General features: G+C 38.9%; 1 long non-coding RNA gene across 4 annotated transcripts in view; it reads right to left on the bottom strand.

Moving 5' to 3' along the window:
* The window catches only part of LOC129484218 (uncharacterized), a 258,163-nt gene that overhangs the window by 79,958 nt on the left and 154,275 nt on the right, over positions 1-23,930 (bottom strand). The window contains exon 5 of one of the 4 annotated variants that reach the window (XR_010114193.1): positions 21,862-21,876. The exons of the other annotated variants lie outside the window; for them this stretch is intronic. This is a non-coding gene — a long non-coding RNA (uncharacterized lncRNA). Of the gene's footprint in view, positions 1-21,861; positions 21,877-23,930 lie in introns of those variants that run through there. 4 annotated transcript variants of the gene reach the window in all.

Raw genomic sequence — 23,930 nt, 5'->3', positions numbered from 1 at the left:
TCTGATTAGTGTACCTGAAAGTGACAGGGAGAATGGAACCAAGTTGGAAAACACTCTGCAGGATATTATCCAGGGGAACTTCTCCAACCTAGGAAGGCAGGCCAACATTCAAATTCAGGAAATACAGAGAACGCCACAAAGATACTCCTCGAGAAGAACAACTCTAAGACACATATTTGTCAGATTCACCAAAGTTGAAATGAAGGTGAAAATGTTAAGGGCAGCCAGAGAGAAAGGTCAGGTTACCCACAAAGGGAAGCCCATCAGACTAACAGCAGATCTCTCGGCAGAAACTCTACAAGCCAGAAGAGAGCGGGGGCTAATATTCAACATTCTTAAAGAAAAGAATTTTCAACCCAGAATTTCATATCCAGCCAAACTAAGCTTCATAAGTGGAGAAATAAAATCCTTTACAGACAAGCAAATGCTGAGAGATTTTGTCACCATCAGGCCTGCCCTACAAGAGCTCCTGAAGGAAGCACTAAACATGGAAAGGAACAACTGGTACCAGCCACAGCAAAAACATGCCAAATTGTAAAGACCATCGATTCTAGGAAGAAACTACATCAACTAACAAGCAAAATAACCAGCTAACATCATAATGACAGGATCAAATTCACACATAACAATATTAACCTTAAATGTAAATGGGCTAAATGCTCCAATTAAAAGACACAGACTGGCAAATTGGATAAAGAGTCAAGACCCATCAGTATGCTGTATTCAGGAAACCTATCTCACATGCAGAGACACACATAGGCTCAAAACAAAGGGATGGAAGAAGATCTACCAAGCAAATGGAAAACAAAAAAAGGCAGGGGTTGCAATCCTAGTCTCTGATAAAACAGACTTTAAACCAACAAAGATCAAAAGAGACAAAGAAGGCCATTACATAATGGTAAAGGGATCAATTCAACAATGAGCTAACTATCCTAAATATATATGCACCCAATACAGGAGCACCTAGATTCATAAAGCAAGTCCTTAGAGACCTACAAAGAGACTTAGACTCCCACACAATAATAATGGAAGACTTTAACACCCTGCTGTCAACATAAGACAGATCAACAAGACAGAAAGTTAACAAGGATATCCAGGAATTGAACTCATCTCTGAACCAAGCAGACCTAACAGACATCTACAGAACTCTCCACCCCAAATCAACAGAATATACATTCTTCTCAGTACCACATCTCACTTATTCCAAAATTGACCACATAGTTGGAAGTAAAGGACGCCTCAGAAAATGTAAAAGAACAGAAATTATAATAAACTGTCTCTCAGACCACAGTGCAATCAAACTAGAACTCAGGAGTAAGAAACTCATTCAAAACCACTCAACTACGTGGAAACTGAACAACCTGCTCCTGAATGACTACTGGGTACATAACAAAATGAAGGCAGAAATATGTTTTTTAAAACCAATGAGAACAAAGACACAGCACACCAGAATCTCTGGGACACATTTAAAGCAGTGTGTACTGGGAAATTTATAGCACTAAATGCCCACAAGAGAAAGCAGGAAAGATCTAAAATTGACATCCTAACATCACAATTAAAAGAACTAGAGAAGCAATAGCAAACACATTCAAAAGCTAGCAGAAGGCAAGAAATAACTAAGATCAGAGCAGAACTGAAGGACATAGAGACACAAAAAACCCTTCAAAAAATCAATGAATCCAAGAGCTGTTTTTTTGAAAAGATCAACAAAATTGATAGACCACTAGCAAGACTAATAAAGAAGAAAAGAGAGAAGAATCAAATAGACACAATAAAAAATGATAAAGGGGATATCACCACCAATCCCACAGAAATACAAACTACCACCAGAGAATACTATAAACACCTCTATGCAAATAAACTAGAAAATCTAGAAGAATGGATAAATTCCCGGACACATAACCCTCCCAAGACTAAACCAGGAAGAAGTTGAATCTCTGAATAGACCAATAACAGGCTCTGAAATTGAGGCAATAATTAATAGCCTACCAACCAAAAAAAAGTCCAAGACCAGACAGATTCACAGCCGAATTTTACCAGAGGTACAAGGAGGAGCTGGTACCATTCCTTCTGAAACTATTCCAATCAACATAAAAAGAGGGAATCCTCCCTAACTCATTTTATGAGGCATCATCCTGATACTAAAGCCTGGCAGAGACACAACCAAAAAAAGAGAATTTTAGATGATGAACATCCATGCAAAAATCCTCAATAAAATACTGGCAAACCAAATCCAGCAGCACATCAAAAACCTTCTCCATCATGATCAAGTGGGCTTCATCCCTGGGATGCAAGGCTGGTTCAACATACGCAAATCAATAAACATAATCCAGCATATAAACAGAACCAAAGATAAAAACCACATGATTATCTCAACAGATGCAGAAAAGGTCTTTGACAAAATTCAACAGCCCTTCATGCTAAAAACTCTCAATAAATTAGGTATTGATGGGACGTATCTAAAAACAATAAGAGTTATTTGTGACAAACCCACAGCCAATATCAAACTGAATGGGCAAAAACTGGAAGCATTCTCTTTGAAAACGGGCACAAGACAGGGACGTCCTCTCTCACCACTCCTACTCAACACAGTGTTGGAAGTTCTGGCCAGGGCAATCAGGCAGGAGAAAGAAATAAAGGGTATTCAATTAGGAAAAGAGGAAGTCAAATTGTCCCTGTTTGCAGATGACATGATTGTATATTTAGAAAACCCCATCGCCTCAGCCCAAAATCTCCTTAAGCTGATAAGCAACTTCAGCAAAGTCTCAGGATACAAAACCAATGTACAAATATCACAAGCATTCTTATACACCAATAACAGACAAACAGAGAGCCAAATCATGAGTGAACTCCCATTCACAATTGCTTCAAAGAGAATAAAATACCTAGGAATCCAACTTATAAGGGATGCAAAGGACCTCTTCAAGGAGAACTACAAACCACTGCTCAATGAAATAAAAGAGGACACAAACAAATGGAAGAACGTTCCATGCTCATGGATAGGAAGAATCAATATCGTGAAAATGGCCATACTGCCCAAGGTAATTTATAGATTCAATGCCATCCCCATCAAGCTACCAATGGCTTTCTTCACAGAATTGGAAAAAGCTACTTTAAAGTTCATATGGAACCAAAAAAGAACCCGCACTGCCAAGTCAATCCTAAGTCAAAAGAACAAAGCTGGAGGCATCACGCTACCTGGCTTCAAACTATACTACAAGGCTACAGTAAACAAAACAGCATGGTACTGGTACCAAAACAGAGATGTAGACCAATGGAGCAGAACACAGCCCTCAGAAATAATGCTGCATATGTACAACTATCTGATCTTTGACAAACCTGACAAAAACAAGCAATGGGGAAAGGATTCCCTATTTAACAAATGGTGCTGGGAAAACTGGCTAGCCATATGTAGAAAGCTGAAACTGGATCCCTTCCTTACACCTTATACAAAAATTAATTCAAGATGGATTAAAGACTTAAATGTTAGACCTAAAACCATAAAAACCCTAGAAGAAAACCTAGGCAATACCATTCAGGACACAGGCATGGGCAAGGACTTCATGTCCAAAACACCAAAAGCAATGGCAACAAAAGCCAAAATTGACAAATGGGATCTAATTAAACTAAAGAGCTTCTGCACAGCAAAAGAAACTACCATTAGAGTGAACAGGCAACCTACAGAATGGGAGAAAATTTTTGCAATCTACTCATCTGACAAAGGGCTAATATGCAGAATCTACAATGAACTCAAACAAATTTACAAGAAAAAAACAAACGACCGCATCAAAAAGTGGGCGGAGGACATGAACAGACACTTCCCAAAAGAAGACATTTATGCAGCCAAAAGACACATGAAAAAATGCTCATCATCACTGGCCATCAGAGAAATGCAAATCAAAACCACAATAAGATACCATCTCACACCAGTTAGAATGGCCATCATTAAAAAGTCAGGAAACAACAGGTGCTGGAGAGGATGTGGAGAAATAGGAACACTTTTACACTGTTGGTGGGACTGTAAATTAGTTCAACCACTGTGGAAGACAATGTGGTGATTCCCATTACTGGGTATATACCCAAAGGATTATAAGCAATGCTGCTATAAAGACACATGCACACGTATGTTTACTGTGGCACTATTCACAATAGCAAAGACTTGGAACCAACCTAAATTTCCATCAATGATAGACTGGATTAAGAAAATGTGGCACATATACACCATGGAATACTATGCAGCCATAAAAAATGATGAGTTCATATCCTTTGTAGAGACATGCATGAAGCTGGAAACCATCATTCTCAGCAAACTATTGCAAGGACAAAAAACCAAACACCACATGTTCTCACTCATAGGTGGGAATTGAACAATGAGAACACATGGACACAGGAAGGGGAACATCACACACTGGGGACTGTTGTGGGGTAGGGGGAGGGTGGAGGGATAGCATTAGGAGATATACCTAATGTAAATGACGAGTTAATGGGTACAGCACACCAACATAGCACATGTATACATATGTAACAAACCTGCACATTGTGCACATATACCACAGAACTTAAAGTATAATAATAAAAAAAAAGATACCTAAAATTATCATCCTGAGTAATTAAAAGAGGTCATGGACTGGTTGTGCTATTTCTGCCACTATTTGTATCTTAGCATCCCAGCTATACAACATAGTGACTGAGTTTATGGTTAACGATGTGTAATTTTATAACATCCTAGCTCAAGCATAAAGACAAATCTCATTCCATGTTTTTTTCTGCTAATGGGTCAGTGATATCCCCATAGTTAATTATAGCAATTACATAGAAATAATGTGTTTACTTTGAAAAGTCAGATTTGGTTTTTGTAATTGAGTAGCTTTGATAAATACACAACTGTTTCTAACAGGGTGAAGGTCTTCACTCTTTATCATCTATAAGAAAAAGCCACATTAAATCCCTTTCTGCAGTTACCACAAAAAATTCTGTTGAAGATATTGTCTGTAATATTGCTTGGGGTCCTTTATTTATTTTGGAGTTATACTCCAAAAAGCAATGTCATTGCCCTCCAAACTCATTATTATTACAGATAGCTCCACAAATTCTCGTTTCTATTAAGAAGTGTTATTATTTTAAAAGCCTAAAATTCACAATTATGCAAGAAAAAGAAATAAGAGGCATCCAAATAGGAAAAAAATGAGTGTTCCTAGACCTGATAAACTACTTCAGCAAAATTTCAGGATACAAAATCAATGTACAAAAATAGTAGCATGTCTATATGTCAATAATGTTCAAGCTGAGAGCCAAATCAAGAACACAATCCCATTTATGATAGCCACACCAAAAACCAAAAAACAAAACAACAACAACAAAAACCTAACTAAGGAGGTAAAGATCTCTACAAGGAGAACTCCAAAACACTGCTGAAAGAAATCAGAGACGACACAAACAAATGGAAAAATATTCCATGCTCATGGATTGGAAGAAGCCATATTGTTAAAATATCCAGGCTGCCCAAAGCAATCTATAGATTTAATACTATTCCTATCAAATTGCTAGTGTCATTTTTTTCAAATAATTAGAAAAAAACTATGCTAAAATTCATACAGAACCAAAAAGAACCCAAAATAGTCTGTTTTCTCACCCTGTCTCCATGAAGTACTCATTTCTAAAGTCTGATTGTCTTTATTTACATAATTGTCCTCCTTTGCTTCTCTTACTCAAAGATGTTTTTGATGCAGAATAGCTTTCTTTCCATGTTTTTTAACTCAAGGGGAAGTTCTAATGCATTTCCTTATTGCTGGTGGCTTATTGCCTCCAGTGTGACACAAACAAAAATGATCTGAAATTCTCCTTGGTCTCATGAGTATTTGGAACTAGCTTCCTCCTCTACTTTGGCTCTATCCCCCTCATCCTGACATCATGATGTCACTGAGCACAACTATGAGGTTGTCAGGCCACTGTGTTCAGCTGTCCTCTGCTGGTGACTGCCCCTTCTAAACCCAATCTCTAGGATGCACACTTCCTTCCCTTGGCTTCCAAGAAACCACCATCTCTGGGCTTTCTTCCTGTCTCAGTGATCACAATGGCAGTGGTTGGGCAGAGAAGGAGCCAGCACAGGACTTGGAAATCATGTGACCAATGACCCCCAAGAGAGGGTCCTGTCATAGAAGCCAAGAGAAAAGAGTTCACTTTGTCACACACTGTGGAAAGAGTCCAGTAAAATAATGACAGTGAAATGGCACTGGATTGACAATATGGAGATCCAGCCAACTTGGCCAAGAATGAGCTCTGTGTAGCAGTGGAGATAAAAGCCTGTTTGGTGGGGTGGAGGTAAGGTGGGTCACAAGCACTGTCTAAAGACAGTGACTATAGACTATTCTCTGGAAGAAGAACAGAGAAACGGGTCCTGGAAAGGAAAGGATATAAGGTTAAGGGAAGTTGTTGTTTTTGTTAAGTTGCAAGATTCCAGAAAATATCTGCATCCTGATGGAACTAATACTATATAGAGAGGGACATTACAAAGGTAGGAAGGAGAGGGGATACTCACAGGAATAACATCCTTGAGGGGGCAAAAGAGGAAAATAGGGACACTCTGTCCATTGCAACAAGTAACAAGGCAGAGACTGGGGGTACAAATGCGGGGAGATTTGGTGGCTGGATGATGTTTGTTCCTATCTGATTGTTTCTATTTTCTCAACAAAGTATGGGCAAGGTCATCAGCTGAGAGTAAACATGGGAGAAAGTTGGGTTTTGAAGTGACAGAGGTATGAAATCATCCTTGTGGAGAGCAAGAAAAAGGACATCCTAGGAAGTGCAGTAAGAAGTACAGCACTGACTTCCCATTTGAGATTTGTGGTCCTGAATTTAAAATGAGGCTAAATAATAATGGAAATATTGCGTGTAAAGCACTTAACCCTGATCTGGTACATAGTGCATACTCATTAAATGCAAGCTATTACTGTTCTGCCACATGAATATTTATTGTTTGCTTAGATGAGATCCAATCCTTTCAAAAAAAAGAGCCTAAATCTTGAGTGAGGTTGTTTCACCAGCATTGTAAATCCATTATGTACAGAAATTGTTTCCAATAAAATAAGATTAAACTTAAGTCTTGAAAATGTAGACCCAATGGCCTAAGAAACTGACAAAACATGAAGTACATATCACTTAAATAAAATTCTATGAGGACATAGCACCACAGGTTTACATCTCAACATAGCTGTTATCAGAACTTTCCACAGCCTTGTAATATAAGGGCATGGTTGGTATGGAATTACATACCATGATGGGAAGACTATGATGTGGGTATATTGTATATAAAAAAAGATGGCTCAGTTAAAAGAGCAATGGAATCAATAAAGTAGCTCATATTAAAGTGAGCTAAGAAAAGAATTCAGATGAACTATTATTGCATTCTGAATATCAGCATAAATTTAAAACTTGGAAAGGTCACTGCTCTACCCCCAAAATGAGAAGCAAAAGCTTCTGTGTCGTCCCATTTCCAGAAATTGTATGAGATAATATAAACTGCAGCCTTAATTTCCACACTGTGATCCTTGGCCCTTCCCTCACTGAAGAAAAAACAAAACAGGGGGTGGGGTGTCCTTGGAGAAGAGAACCAGGTAATCAATTAAAATCAAATGCTTTTGTGCATTTATTGAGATGACCACAGAGCTTGTGTCATTTAATTTGTCAGTGTATTGGGGGAGGGATGGATCAGTCTCTTTGCAATATAATGGTGCTTCATGTCTGTAATTATTACAGAAAAGTCTCAACAAAATGAGAAAAATCTCAACAAAATAGTTAGCTGGCTATTGACTATGATGTCTGCTTTTCTTTCCCACACTGACTGTCAAGGAGTCTCACCTCCACATGAGAGATGCAAGGTCTCCATTCCCCTTCTGAGAATCTCAAGGCCCCTCCAACCTTATTGACTCAATGGCAACTCTTGAAAATGACCGTGGTTGTATTAGTGTTTTAAAATCTGTCATGTTAAGCTGGGCACTGTAGCTCACACATGTAACCCCAACACTTTGGGAGGCCAAGGCGGGAGGATCACTTGAAGCCAGGAGTCTGTGACCAGCCTGGGCAACATACAGAGATCCTATCTCTATAAAAAATTAAAAATTAGCCAAGCACGGCAGCACACTCCTGTAGTCCCCAGCTACTTGGAAGGCTGAGGCAAGAGGACTGCTTGAGCCCAGGATCCTGAGGCTACAGTGAGCTATGATTACACTACTGCACTCCAGCCTGGGTGACAGAGCAAAACCCTGTCTCTAAAAAAAAAAAAATTAAATTAAAAAAGAAACCTGTCATTTTGATGTGCAAGGGAAGGGGAACACTTCTCTCCTTTGTTCCTCCAAAATAGCAGAAGCCTTATATTTAAAATCTTTTTTTTTTTTTTTTTGAGACGGAGTCTCGCTCTTTTGCCCAGGCCGGACTGCAGTGGCGCTATCTCAGCACACTGCAAGCTCCGCCTCCCGGGTTCACGCCATTCTCCTGCCTCAGCCTCCTGAGTAGCTGGGATTACAGGCACCCACCACCGCGCCCAGCTAATTTTTTATATATTTTTTTCCGATTCATATAAACGGAATCATACAATATGTAGAGACAGGGTTTCACCGTGTTAGCCAAGATGGTCTCGATCTCCTGACCTCATGATCCATCCACCTTCTGAATCTTTTACTTACAATTATACTAATATGGTTACTTATGATCAGTTATCTTAGCATTTCTAGGCTAATAAGATTTTAACACATGGCTGATTTATCAATATAAGGCATCAAATAAAAGTAAAAATAAAATTTAATATGTTAATAGTGAATAACTGAAACTGGGTATTAGCTTTTTTGTTTCCTTTTTCTAACAGTTTTATTGAGGTATAATTCACATACTATATAATTTACCCATTTTAAGTGTAGAATTCAATCATTTTTAGTATATTCAGAGAGCTATATAACCATCACAACCAATTTGAGAACATTCTTATCACCCACAAAATACTACATACCATTAGCAGTCATTCTCCATTTCCCTGAAATGCATCCCCAGCCCTAAACAACCACTAATCTATCTTCTGTCTCTATATATTGGACTATCCTGGACGATTCATATAAATGGAATCATGCAATATGTAATCTTTTGTGACTGGATTCTTTCACACTTAGTATAGTGTTTTTCAAAGGGCATTCATGTTGTAGCATGCATCAGTTCTTCATCTCTTTTTATGGATGAATAATTTCATTGTATGTACATAGTACATTTACTTTAGATCCAAACTAATGGACATTTGGGTCATTTTCATTTTTTGGCTATTATAAATAATGCTATTATAAACATTCTTATACAAGTTTTTGTGAGCACCAAAGTTTTCATTTCTATTGGGTGATAGGTCATATGATAAATCTGTTTAAACTTTTGAGGGTCTGAAAGATGGTCTTCTAAAGTGGCTACAGCATTTTACATTCCCACCAGCAGCATATGAATGTTTCACTTTTTCCACATCCTTATCAACACTTGTTATTTTTTCTGTCTGACTGTAGCCACCCTACCAGGTGTGAAGTGGCATATCATTGTGATTTTAAGTTGTATTTCCCTGAGAGCTAATGATGAGCATCTTTTCACGTGCTTGTTGGTTACTGTGTATCTTCTTCAGAGAAATGCCAATTCAAATCTTTTGCCTATTTTTTAATTGGGCTATTTTTTACTACTGAGTTTTGGAGTTCTTTATGTATACTAGGTACAACTCCGTTATCAGATGTGTGATTTGCAGATATTTCTTCATGTTCTGTGGATTCTTTTAACTTTCTTGTGATATCCTTCGAAGCATAAAAGTTTTAATTTTAATATATAATTATCTACTTTTTTCTTTTATTGATTGTACTTTGGTGAAATATGTAAGGAACCACTGCCCATTCTAAGGTCATGAAGATTTATACCTATGTTTTTTCCTTTTTTTTTTTTTTGTGAGACAGAGTCTCACTCTGTTGCCCAGGCTGGAGTGCAATGGCATGATTTCAGCTCACTGCAACCTCCACCTCCCTGTTTCAAGCCATTCTGCCTCAGCTTCCCAAGTAGCTGGGACTACAGGCATGTGCCACCATGCCCGGCTAATGTTTGTATTTTTAGTAGAGACAGGATTTCATCATGTTGGCCAGGCTTGTCCTGACCTCAAGTGATCCACCCACCTTGGCCTCCTAAAGTGCTGGGATTACAGACATGAGCCACCTATGCCTGTTTTTTCTAAGAGTTTTATAGTTTTAGCTCTTGCATTTAGGTCTATGATTCATTTGAATTATTTTTTGCATATGGTGTGAGATAGTGGTTCAACTTCATTCTTTTGCATGTTAATTTCCAACTGGGCACCACTGGTTGAAAAGACTGTTCTTTCCCCTATTGAATCCTCTTGTCATTCTTGTCAAAAGTAATATAAGGGTTTACTTCTGGACCCTCCATTCTGTCCCATTGACCTAGATGTCTATCCTTATTTCAGTACCACATTCTTGACTAACGTAGCTTTGTAGTAAGTTTTGAAATCAGGAAGTGTGAATACAACAACTTTGCTCTTCTTTTGGCTATTCTGGGTCTCTTACATTTCCATATAAATTTTAGAATCAGCTTGTCAGTTCTGCAAAGAAGTTAACTGGGATTTTGATAGGGATTGTGATGAACCTGTAGTTCAATTTTGGCAACATTGCCATCTTAACAATAGTAAGTCTTCTAATCCCTGAACATGAGATGCATTTCCATTTATTTATTTGATCCATTTATTTGATTACTTTCAAGAACATTTTCTAGTTTTACGAGTTTTACAATTATTCTGCTAAATTTATTCCTAAGTATTTGTTATTCTGATGCTATTGTAAATTATTTCTTTTTTGTCATATTTGCTTTTAGCACTATTAAATACATTAGAAAGCTTTCCATCTTTTTCTGTGCTTTACAACATTTTATTTGATGTACAGTCCTTAGTGTTTGGTAAATGTGACTGTAAACCTATTTGGGCCAGGTGCCTTTTTTAGGAAAGAATATTTTTCTACCTTCTATCTTGTAAATTAATTACAGGAGTTTATAGAAAATCATCCTTTGCATTTAGATTTTTAAATTTATTCCTATAAAGAATTATAATTTTTAAAAAGTCATTTGTATCTATAAGTATGTCCCTTTCTTATTATCAAGGTTATATTTACAAGCCTTCTCTTTTTTCCTGACCACAATTGCCAAGTTTGTCTATTTCAACAGTATTTTAAAAGAACAAAATCTGCTTTTTTAACTTATCAACAAATTATATTGATCATTACTCTTTTTTTCATAACTTTAATGTTTGCTTTTCTCTTTATTATTTTTTCCACATTCTTTGGGTTTACCTTGTTCTTTTTCTAGTTTTTGAATTGAAAACATAATCCATTTATTTTTCATGTTTTCTCCTAAGTACATGTAATCTTACAAATTTTCCCCTAATGCTGCTTTGGCTGCATCCCCTAAGTTTTGATATGCACTCCTTTCATCTTAAAACTAAATTCTTAATATGGTTTATTATTTCAATTTTGACTTGCCATTTAATCTAATAATTACTTAGAAGTTGATATACTCACATTTCTTTATCATATTCGCTTTTAGCATTATTTAATAAGCTGAAAAGCTTTCCATCTTTTACAATGCTTTGAAACATTTTACATAATGAAGAATCCTTGATGTTTGAAAAACGACTATAAAACAATTTGGCCGGGTTCCTTTCCTCAGATGGAATATTTTTTAAAATTTTAAATTTTAAATTTTCCAAGTAAATATTTTCCTGTAGTTACTCTTTTTTTTTTTTTTGACAGTCTTGCTCTGTCACCCAGGCTGGAGTGTAGTAGTGTGATCTCAGCTCACTGCAACTTCCACCTCCCAGGTTCAAGCAATTCTTCTGCCTCAGCCTCCCGAGTAGCTAGGATCACAGGCGTGCACCACCACGCCTGGTTAATTTTTGTATTTTTAGTAGAGATGGGGTTTCACCATGTTGCCAAGCTGGTCTTGAACTCCTGACCTCAAGTGATCCCACCACCTCAGCCTCCCAAAGTGGTGGGATTATAGGTGTGAGCCACCACCCCCAGCTTCTCTGTAGCTACCTTTTAAAATTAATAACTAATTTATTAAATTCTGGTGAGAGACTATGTTCTATATGATTTCTATATTTTAAATTTTCTGGAAGATCCTCTTTATAAAATAATTTTTTCATGGTTGTTTGAAAACAATTGGTATGTTTTGCACTGGGTACAAAGTTTTATATATGCCTACTGGAACAAACATGTTCATTGTATTATTTTTTAAATCTGTATGTTAATTTTTGATTACTGTATCTGTCCATTTCTGAAACAGGCGTTATTATACCCCATGGTAATTACAAATTCCTTTATTTCTCCCCATTTTGTTTTATGTGTAACAACTCTGCTGAGTTGCCAGGAATAAAAAAGGTTATAACTCATATTCTTGGGGTAGCATGACTTTGATCTATATGAATTATTCTTCTTTGTTCTATTTAATGTGATTTTCCTTGAATTCATTTTTTCTGATAATAATATTGTTACACCCTCCTTTACAATAGTAGTTGCTTGGCACAAATTTTTCAATCCCTCTTTCAATCATGCTGTTATTTGACTTTAGCATGTCTTATAAACAGCAGTAAGGTGAAGTTCTGAGACAGTTTTAACCTAAACCAAAGGTTGCCTTTTAATACAAAATATGTAACACATGTACATTTTTTGTGGTTACTGACAATTGTAAACTTTTAACTTCTTTATTATAATTTTTTTAATTTACTATGGTTTATGGTTGCTCTTTTTTCCTCTTCATGCCTTTTGTGGGTTAGAAAATACATATTTCTATTCTTCTAGAAATTACCAGTAAAGTAAAGTACCAGTAAAGTATTTCACCCTTATATGAAAGTTGTCAGAATCAAAATGGAGTCACTCATATTAAAAACCTTGACAAATAGAGCCAGGGGAGGCCATGAAGCAGGGGCAGCGGGGGTCTCATATGCAAATGCCTGATAATAAGAACTATCACAAAAGACTGCAAAAACCACACCCTTACACAACAGCCATCACAACCTTACACACACACAAAAATGCTTTTGAAAAGGCATCTGCCCAGCAACTGCCTCTCCAACCTCTGACTGGTGCCACCCTTGTAACTAATTTTTGTAGCCAAAGATGTCAAAACAATTTAACTCAAAACGATTATGTAATCCTTCTCATTTTTCCATTAAAAACCTTCGTCTTCCTTTACCTCCCTGAATATGCACATACTTTACTATGGTATGTGAATTCCCTTGCAATGCTCCTTCCCAGATAAATATCATTTTACTTTAGAGAGCCTCTCTCTGGCTGTTATTTCGGTGGGCACTCATTACAAAACAATATGATTTAGATACAACCACAATTTTTACTGATTTCTTTATATACCTATATTTCCTTTATCCCATGTCTTCATTTTCCTTAGATTTATATTTTATTTTCCTGGAGTTGTCTTGGGAAGTAAACTTTCTGAGTTGTTGCATATTTTGAAAATGCCTTTATTTTACCTTTCTTCTTACATATTAGTTTGCCTGGATATAGAATTTTAGATTCACAATCATCTTCCTTCAGAATTTTGAAGCTGTTACACCATGATCTTCAACAATCCAGTGGTGTCAGTGCTTAGGAATGCGGTTTTCTCCACTGACTGATCTTCACCGGTGTTCTTCTTCAAGAGGACAGAAATGTCTGATTTACTGATGGCAGTTGTCCAGCACTGAATTTATTCCTTCCAAAAATATATCTTTTCTGACATTATTAGAGATAGCTTTATGGTGAAGATGTTTAGCTTGCCCTCTTAGGCCAATCACCATCTCTTCTCTTTAAAGATACTATCAGCCTTCATTGTCACCAAACTTTTAATGACCTACCATGATTATACTTTTGGCCTATGCAAACATGCATAATAGTTTTGTTGTAATAGAATTCTACTCTGTTTAATGTTATAAATACAAGGATTAAATCCTTCTTACAATACTAAGTATTTCATTTATATCACACAATCCTAATATAAAGCATAAATACAACAATCAAGTCTCATGAGAATATGTTGAGATTTTTACTGGCATTTTCTAACTAACCTGAATATCACAGTGTCCAATAGGTCTGGATACACAAGTAGTATATTTATTGTAGTTTTTCAGAATAAAAATTAGACCTTTGCTTTAAACTCTGAGGTACTTCACCTGAAAAGTTTTCTGGAGATTGGAGAAAATCTTAAGGACTATATTATTTTTAAATGCAATCAATATACTTTTAAAAATGAAATTATTCATATACATCTTGACTTGTCAGACATCCAGTGTATCTACTATTTGCTCCAGCTCTGTGAATCATTCAGGTATATTTATTCAATCTCTGCTATCCAGAGAGTTTCAGTTGTAGTCATTATGACATTTAGCATCAGAAGCCCTAGATTCGTGTCTCAGTCCAACTACTTGCTACTACCCTTATGAGCCTCAATAAGATTCTTAATCCCTCTCAGCCTCAGCTTCCTCTTCTATAAAATTAAAATCATAACATGTGCATTGTTTACATTCACTATATAAAATAATATCTCTACATATAAGCACTATGAAGACTTTTAGCCAAAATGTATGTTTGGATAACACCATCAGAGGTCTTAAGTGTCAGAAGCTGAAATTTATGTATAGTTTTGGGGAAAGTGATTACTTCTGTTTGGGGGCCACTATGTTGCCAGGTCAACCATCACGTTTCAACGTATATATAATTGGAACCCAATTTATTTCTGAAACTAGAATCTGGAAAGGCTGTTACTTATCATTTGAGAAAAGGCAACTCATGTTCAAGACAATAAAGCTCAATTAGCCTTTCTACATCACATACTACTCCAGTTAAGCTGAAAATCTGGAATACCAGTCATCATAAATAAAGGAAAAGACAGGAGAGACTCCAAGGAAGTATGTCCCCACAGCTTAACAAATGTTGTAAATAAAATAAAACCTAAAGTAGCAAAAACACCTATTTTTTAACAATATTTTGCTATTTCAAAAAAAGGCTTTCATGTACATTATTTCATTTGATCTTCCTGGCAGGTAGGTTTAGCAAATGTTATTTTTTTCACAAATTACAGATGAAACTGAGTTTCAGAGAAGTGATGTTACATTCCTGAAGTCATATACCTGGCAGGCAGAGCTGGCCCTGGGCCTTTGATTACTAATATTAATCTGCTCTCAGAGAAGCTGTCATAAAGCACCTCCACTAACCAACTGTCAAAACTAATCAACATCTTCCATTCCTTCTGTAGAACATCACCTGCCCCACGTGCTGCTGCCTCATTTGGCCCTTATATCACCATGAAATACAGACTTACCAGGACTCCACTGTGTCTGCTCCCAAAGATTTTTTTTTTTTTTTTTGAGACAGAATGTTGGTCTTGTCACCCAGGCTGGAGTGCAATGGCACAATCTCAGTTCACTGCAATCTCCGCCTCCTGGGTTCAAGCGATTCTCCTGCCTCAACCTCCTGAGCAGCTGGGATTACAGGTGTCTGCCACCACGCCTAGCTAATTTTTGTATTTTTTAGTAGAAACAGGGTTTCACTGTGTTGGTCAAGCTGGTCTCGAACTCCTGACCTCAAGTGATCCGCCTGCCTTGGCCTCCCAAAGTGCTGGGATTACAGGCGTGAGCCACCGTGCCCGGCCGCAAAGATGTTAATGCTAATTTTACATCTGATTGTAACTGCATATTAAAAGATAATGAAACTGATTAAATGAATTAAAAAAAAAGATGGTTGTCACTTCTAGGACACATAAATTGACTACTTTGGAAAAACTAAAAGCAAATTGCTAACGAGGACTGTGGTCAAATAAGATATTAGATAAATATAAATATTGGTAAAAAAAATCATAAAAATCCAAGTGGATTTTGCAATGATTGCTTTAAAATATTAAGTTCTCATTTTATTTTAAATAAAAACAAGACACTGTATCAAATACATTATAGCTAGAATTCATAAAAAAGAAACACTAGAACTGTAATTACTAAGTAATCAAAAGAAAACTCAGCCCAACATCAAAAGATGAACAGGTTACACATTTTAATAAAATATAAAATATAAGATACCATTTTATGAATCTTTGCATTAACTGACTTTTCAATTAATTGTTAATAGTTACCCTACTAACATTCAATAATATCAGATAAAAGGGTGTCTATTATAATACAGTTTCCAGATTCCTCCCCACAAATGATAAGATCCCAAGAATCTTGTTGGTGGTAAGACAGCTCTACTGAAAATTTGCGTTGCTATAACTTAGAGTAAAATATAATGTAAAATGTTGTCACTATTTATTATTGTTGCCATTATTTGGTATTGGAAACTCTAGCATACAAAGGCCTCTATTCGGATATGGGCAGGCGGTTGAGGAAGGCAGTCAAATTTCTCTGCAAGTTAAAGTACCAGCAAATTTTAAGCTTTGCCTGGGTGGTTTTGTTGTACAATAAACAAGAAGAGGAGGGGCCAGCAACAAGCCAGCAGGAGGGGGCTCAAGAGAAAGAAGGCTGTTTCCTTGTGATGGAAATAGCCAGGGGCAATGCTGCCTAACACTGAACTTTAAGGTGATCCCCACTTTGTGCAGCGCTGTGGCCTCTTAGGTTATCTCTAATTTTTTAAAAAGTACTACACAAAATAACCCTGTGTTAGTAATGTTTTGGGAAATAAGAAAGGAGGAGGGATGATTCATCTTTGGGGCTAAGAAATCAACCAGAATAATAATTTAATGTAGTGTTACATTAGGTAGTCAGGCAGACATGAGCAGGGTAGGAGAGACGACCCCCTACAAACATTAGGCAACCATCAGGTGATAGGTGGTTGTTAACTGTCTCTCCAAAATACTAATGGGTTGCAGCCGGCACCAGAGAAAGGCAGTCTCCCAATAGATGGAAAAAACTGAAACTGGTGATCAGCAGCTTTCCCATAAGATCTCAGGAATTTGGTGAGTGGTCTCAAGCATGTGCATTAAGAGCCAAAATGGCAGAGTTTAACTGGTATATGACCTTCCCCTAGGAACACTCAACTGGTAAGGGAAGAATGCCTCACCTGAGCATGCATACAACTCCAGTAAACATACTGTGCCTGTAGTCCCTCCCATGTGCTAGCAGGCCACTGTGCATGCAGACAGCCCACTCCAAAGGAAGAATCAGGTGAGAAGGGACAGGAGATGCTGGAACATACAAAACTGTAAGTCAAAGGTCAAACTGGGCACTTGACTCTCACATCACCTGCTTGGCCCTCTTCCAAGTGTACTTTACTTCCTCTCATTCCTACTTAAAACTTTTTAATAAACTTTCATTCCTGCTTAAAACTTGCCTCAGTCTCTCACTCTGCCTTATGACCCACCTCAGTTGAATTCTCTCTTCTTAGAAAGCAAGAACTGAAGTTGCTGTAGACCTTTATAAATTAGGCACCGCTAACAGTAGTGACACACGATTCTTTCGGTAACCTCTGTGGCCAGTGGTGCCTCTGCCTGAGTTTCACTTGTGACTGCTGGGCTGGCTCCACCCACTCAGCCTGGCAGGCTGTACTTAGCTTGCACTACCAGCCCAGATCCCATGCCCACTGCGGACAAGCCAGGCACAGAGTGGCAAGGGGTGTGGGAGTGAGCAAGTGTAGGGTCCAGCCATTATGCCCAGCCAGGCGTGCCAGCTGCTGCAGTGGGGCAGGCAGCTCCAGGCACCAGCACAGGCATGAGTTCTGTGAGGGGCTGTAGCTGGACCAGGCACCAGCATCTGGACAGGGGGAATGCAGTGGTGCCCAAAAACTCAGAGACACCAGCAACCATGGAGCCCCAAGGGGGTGTTACAGCATGTCACAGCTCTGACTCAGGGAGTCCCGAGGTCTGGGTCCCCAGAACGGTCACAGCTCTTGTCTTGCAGTCCGGCAAATGGGAACATGTCACTGCTGGCAGCTTGGCGGGCCAGCCAGGAAGACATTTCAGCTCATTTGTGTTATAGCTTGTTTGGTCCCGCTGCCCTACTCTGGCCCATTATGGCTCCTGGGCTGGCCTGGCCCCACCACCACTTCCCATCATATGGGACAGCCACCCAGCACTGGTATAGGGTAGGAGGGATTCAGTGTTACAGCTCCTTTCACATCCGGGCAGGCTCCGGGTTCATGTCCTGTGTCCAGAAGGAATGAGGTTATGGGGACAACCACAGCATGAGCAAGGTGGAGAAGAGTTTTATTGAGTGACAAAACAGCTGCTGACACCAGAGGGGACCTTAAGTGGGCAGCCCCTACCCAAAGGCAGGTAGTTCCAACATGTTGCTGAGTCTGGGGTTTTTATGGGCTCAGAATAGGGGAGTGTGTGCTGATTGGTCCATGGACTGGCCTGGAAAAAGCACCATTCATTTAGCTAAATAGTATCAAGAAAGTTCTCACTTCAGGTTATGGACCCAACCTGGAACTGGCAGCCCAGTTTTCAGGCTCTAAGCTGTCTTTGCCTTGAACGTCAGGTTTCACCAAGGACCTGCCCCTGTCTGCCTAGGAATTTGGCTGTCTCCTGCTGCTATCTGTAGGAGATAACCAGGAGAATGCAACCCTCTTGGGAATCTTTGATAATCTTAGATAGGCAACAGGACATTCCAGAGTTACATGGGACGAGACTTGAATCCGTTTGTTTTCTTTTCTTTTTTTGTTTGAGACAGGGTCTTGCTGTGTTGCCAGGCTGGAGTGCAGTAGCATAATCAGAGCTCCTCTCGGGCTCAAACAATCCTCCTGCCTCAGCCTCCTGAGTAGCTGGAACTACAGGCAAGCGATCCACCACACCTGGCTAACATTTTTACTTATTGTGGAATCACAAGTCTCACTTTGTTGCCCAGGCTGGTCTCAAACTCCTGGGCTCAAGCGATCCTCCTACCTTGGCCTCCCAAAGTGCTGGGATTACAGGCAAGAGCCACCGTGCCTGGTGGAATCTGTTTATCAACAGAAGGAGAAAATGGAAAGAAAATCCCAGAAGACATAGTACTTGGGTATGTCCAGATTACATGTTTATGAAAATTATGGAGAACAGACTCTCCCCATGTTTATTCAAAGGCAAATTAGGACAAAGCCTGCAAAAACATTCATATTGTGCCTCCCTTAGAATTGAAGCATAGTTTCCAAATTTAATTGCGCAAGGCCTTGACTGTGCTGAAGTGTTTATCTGTAAAAATATGGTAATAAAAAAGAGCTTATATGTCTGTGAACATATGAATTTAAAGAGAATATTCTCTTCAGTTAGTTATTATTTTCATTCCAGAGCTTTTAAAATTGAATATCATAATTAGTATAATTGTGATAAGTTAACATTGAAATTCTACTGAGGAAAAAAATGCAAAATGCTTATGTATTTAGGTTTCTTTGATCATGGGCTTTGAGTTTTTTCATAATTTCATTTAAATGTGATATGATTCATTTAATTTAACTTATTTATTTATTCTCTGCTTCATTCCAGAATAGATATAAGTCTACCTACAAAAACAAAGAGAAGGGAAAACTAGACACTTACAAAGAGATCTGTAAAGTTAAAAAGAGAACAGTTTCTCAGGAGTAATACAATTGTCCTTACATCGAAAAGCAGTTAGGCACTTCTCTGAGTATCCTTGTAAATAGACACCATGATATAAAAAAAAACACATCCTTGACAACATTCCTAAAAGACAGACGACAATGAGTGTCATTTGTGCTGTTTCCCTCTCTGTCTCTCAGCCCAGGCTGTTGACAGCACAGACTGATGACATCACATTGTCATGCTGATTGCATGACAATTCAGCAAGACCAGTTCTCAGGGTGACAAGGGGTAGCAGAGGCTAATTGAAATGCAATACACATTCTTAGTTTCTCTGTGGATCTGATTTGATCCAGGGGTGAACTATAAACTGCCTGGAGCAATATCCCCTGTATACTGTTTCAATCAAACTATGGATAAATATTGGGCGGCAGTAACGTACTGCTGGGATAATGACACTATAAACCAAGAATAAAATGTGAATGCCCCACAACTATTTGAATAGACTTCTTCCCCTAGACCAGGGCCCTCTAAATTTAATCTGAAAGACTGGTTCAGGCCATGATTCAGGGGGTGGGGAGGGGATCAGACATGCCTCATTATGTCCTCCTCCCTTTTGAATTCAGGAAAAGCCAACTAGCATTTAACATTAACAGGACCTTAAGTCTGATAAACAGTTACAATTTATTCTCTCTGAAGCTTGCTACCTGGAAGCTTCATCTGCATGATAAAACTTTAGTCTCCACAACCTCTTAACCCAGATATTCCTTTCTATTGACAATAACTTTTTCAACCAATTGCCAACCCAAAAAATTTTTAATCTACCTATAACTTAAAAGCCCCACCCCATTCCACACCCCACCTCCACTTCGAGTTGCCCTGCCTTTCTGGATCCTCCTCTGATCAGTACTTCCCTTTCAACATCTAGTTTTATTACCCAACTATAGATTCTCTTCCAAAGTCAGTCTTACATTCTAAAATCCATTTATTTCTTTTCTTCCCCTCTTAACTCTCAAGAAACTCTGAGCTAAACAAAATGCATAAAAGCATCTATAATTCCTTCTCTAAGTCTACAGCAATCCAACATATATCTTAAATGTATTTCATTGATGTCTCATATGTCCCCAAGATGTATAAAACCAGGCTGCACCCCTGACCGCTTTGGGCACATGTTCTCAGGATCTCCTGAAAGCTGAGTCATGGGCCATGGCCACTCATATTTGGCTCAGTTTAAATCTCTTCAAATATTTTATAGAGTTTGACTCTTTTTGTCAACAACACCATAGGCTCAAATGCCTAACTTTGCAAATGGGTAGTGACTAAATCCAGGAAGGTCCCTGCTGTCAAGCATTCACCTCTTACTTGCTGGTTCATGTAGAGGTCTAGAAGGCCCAAAGGGAGGAGCCTTGTGTTGGGGAGGTTGAGCAATAGCTATTTCCCAACCAGTATGAAATTATTATTATTTTATTATTTTTTTGAGACACAGTCTTGCTCTGTCGCCCAGGCTGGAGTGCAGTGGCATGATCTCAGCTCACTGCAAGCTCCGCCTCCCAGGTTCACACCATTCTCCTGCCTCAGCCTCCCGAGTAGCTGGGACTACAGGTGCCTGCCACCACGCCCAGCTAATTTTTTGTATTTTTAGTAGAGACGGGGTTTCATCGTGTTAGCCAGGATGGTCTCGATCTCCTGACCTCGTGATCTGCCTGCCTTGGCCTCCCAAAGTACTGGGATTACAGGCATGAACCACTGCACCTGGCCGAAATTATTTTAATAATATAACAGCTGGTATGGACAGTCATATATGCCAGCTGATGTCAACTCTCCAACACATAACCAAATTACAAATATATATATATATATCGTTTGATTTGAGGCTTTTTAAACTTGAGCTTCAGGGACTCTACTGCTAGTTTCATGGTAAAAATCTAGGTGCATTGTTTGTAAGACAGACAATAAACAATGCTAAATTTAATCAAGTCTTCCCTGTAATACGCCCGTAGGGCACCATCTGTCCCCACTGTTGTTTATTAAAGAGATGTGATAAGCCCAATATAGTTAATGGACATCTGCCCTGCCATGTGGCCTCTCAATGTTGAGGAGACACATATACTGTCAGGGTGTACACAGTGCATCCTCCTACACCCCACCCTGAGCTGGCCCAGCTCTCTGGAATCAAGGTTAGGGTAGGGAGTGTGATCCAAGCCATACACAAATCCAACACAGAGCACTAAGAGAGTGCTTATCCAGCTTCTCAGTGTCCTGGGGTTGCATTCAGACAACAGTGCTCTTTAGGCTAGGGTTAGGTTCAACTTCACTTAACTGAAAATTCAAAAGAGAAGAGGTTTAAACACATGGGGTTTCTTCTCTCATATACAGCAAGTCCACAAACAGGCAGTCCAGAGCCCCAGACTCCATCTATTATTCTGCCCCACCAGCTGCAGCACATCCATATAGCAACGTTACTTCATGGTCCAAGGCAGCTATCAGACTTCCAGCATCGTGTCGGCATTCCAGGAAGCGGAAGGAATAAGAAAGAATACCAGGCTGGACGTGGTGGCTCATGCCTGTAATCCCAGCACTTTGGGAGGCCGAGGTGGGTGGATCACGAGGTCAGGCGATCGAGACCATCCTGGCTAACATGGTGAAACCCTGTCTCTACTAAAAATACAAAAAAATTAGCTGGCGTGGTGGCGGGCGCCTGTAGTCCCAGCTAATTGGAAGGCTGAGGCAGGAGAATGGTGTGAACCCGGGAGGCGGAGCTTGCATTGAGCCAAGATTGTGCAACTGCACTCCAGCCTGGGCAACAAAGGAAGACTCCGTATCAAAAAAAAAAAAAAAAGAAAGAAGACCAAAATAGGCGCTTATCCCAACTGAGTCAGCTTCCTTTAAACAATTTCTATGGTTTGAATATTTTTTTGTTCCCTCCAAAACTCATGTTGAAACTTAATCCCCAATGTTGGCAGTACTGAGAGGTGGGGCCTTTAAGAGGTGACGGGGTCATGGGAGGTCTGCCCTCATGAATGGATTAATCTATTCGTGGATTTAAGAATTAATGGGATAATGGATTAATGGATTATCATGGGAATGGGACTGGTGACTTTATAAGAAGAGGAAGAAAAACCTGAGCTAGCATGCTCAGTTTTGTCACCATGTGATACCATGTGCCACCTCAGGACCCTTCAGAGAGTCCCTACCAGCAAGAAGACCCTCGCTAGATGTGGCCCCTTGACCTTGGACCTCTCAGCCTCTATAACTGTAGGAAATAAATTCCTTCTCTTTGTAAATCACCCAGTTTCCAGTATACAGAAAATGAAGTAACACAGCAATCTTTTTGGATAACCCATTCAACACTTCTGCCTACATCCCATTGGCTACACCTCGCAAGGAAAGCTGTGAAACATAATATAGTCTTTTAGCTGGGCACATTGCAGCCCAGAATAAAATCAGGATTCTGTTTTACTAAGAAAAAAGGAGAGAATGGATATTAGCTGGCAACCGACAATCTCCACCACAAACCAATTCCAGTGAATCAAATAGCAAAACAACAAAGAATGGCAACTACATGATTTATTATTTATGCTGAACTAACCCAAGTCAGAAGATCAACCAAAAGTTCTGCAGCACTAGATCTTTCTTGAGAAAAAAGGTATAATTTAACTTTTTAAACTAAAATGCAAATTATGTCCTTGGTGACTTCACCCTTTGACTTGGCACAAACTCTTGCCAAAATGTCCCCTAAGGTGGAACAATCTAGATCACATTTGGCTCCACCTTTACTATTTTCTTAACTTATTGATAGTTTCTCTCATCATAATTCCATTACATAAGGAAGGAATCCCACAACCTCAGTAATCAGAAGTGAATTCTCTATAAATCGGCCTTGATGAGAGAGAAATTAAGCTAGAAGCCTTGGCTCAGTGGCTCACACCTGTAATCCCAGCACTTTGGGAAGTTCAAGCAGGAGGATCGCTTGAGGCCAGAGTTCGAGACCAGCTTGGGTAACACAGTGAGATCCCATCTCTAAAGAAAAAGGTACCCAGGCATGATGGCACACACCTGTAGTTCTAGCTGCTCGGGAAGCTGAGGTGGAAGGATCACTTGAACCCAGGAGTTCAAGGTTACAGTGAGCTATTATTGCACCACTGCACTCCAGCCTGGGTGGCAGAGTGAGACCCTGTCTCTAAATGTATGTATGTATATACACACATATATATAAAGCTAGAAACTCAGATTTTTCTTAAAACAGAAATCTGGATTTTTATATGAAAAAATGACAGCTAATTTACTTTTTAAAAAAAAACAATGTGTGAGCCTTTATTTGACCAAGACCTAAACTCTGCTTGGTTAAGTGTCCACTATACTCTTGACGTTCC

This window comes from Symphalangus syndactylus, chromosome 1, assembly GCF_028878055.3.
Source record: "Symphalangus syndactylus isolate Jambi chromosome 1, NHGRI_mSymSyn1-v2.1_pri, whole genome shotgun sequence".
Taxonomy (NCBI): domain Eukaryota; kingdom Metazoa; phylum Chordata; class Mammalia; order Primates; family Hylobatidae; genus Symphalangus; species Symphalangus syndactylus.
This window is presented reverse-complemented; position numbering and strand designations above follow the sequence as displayed.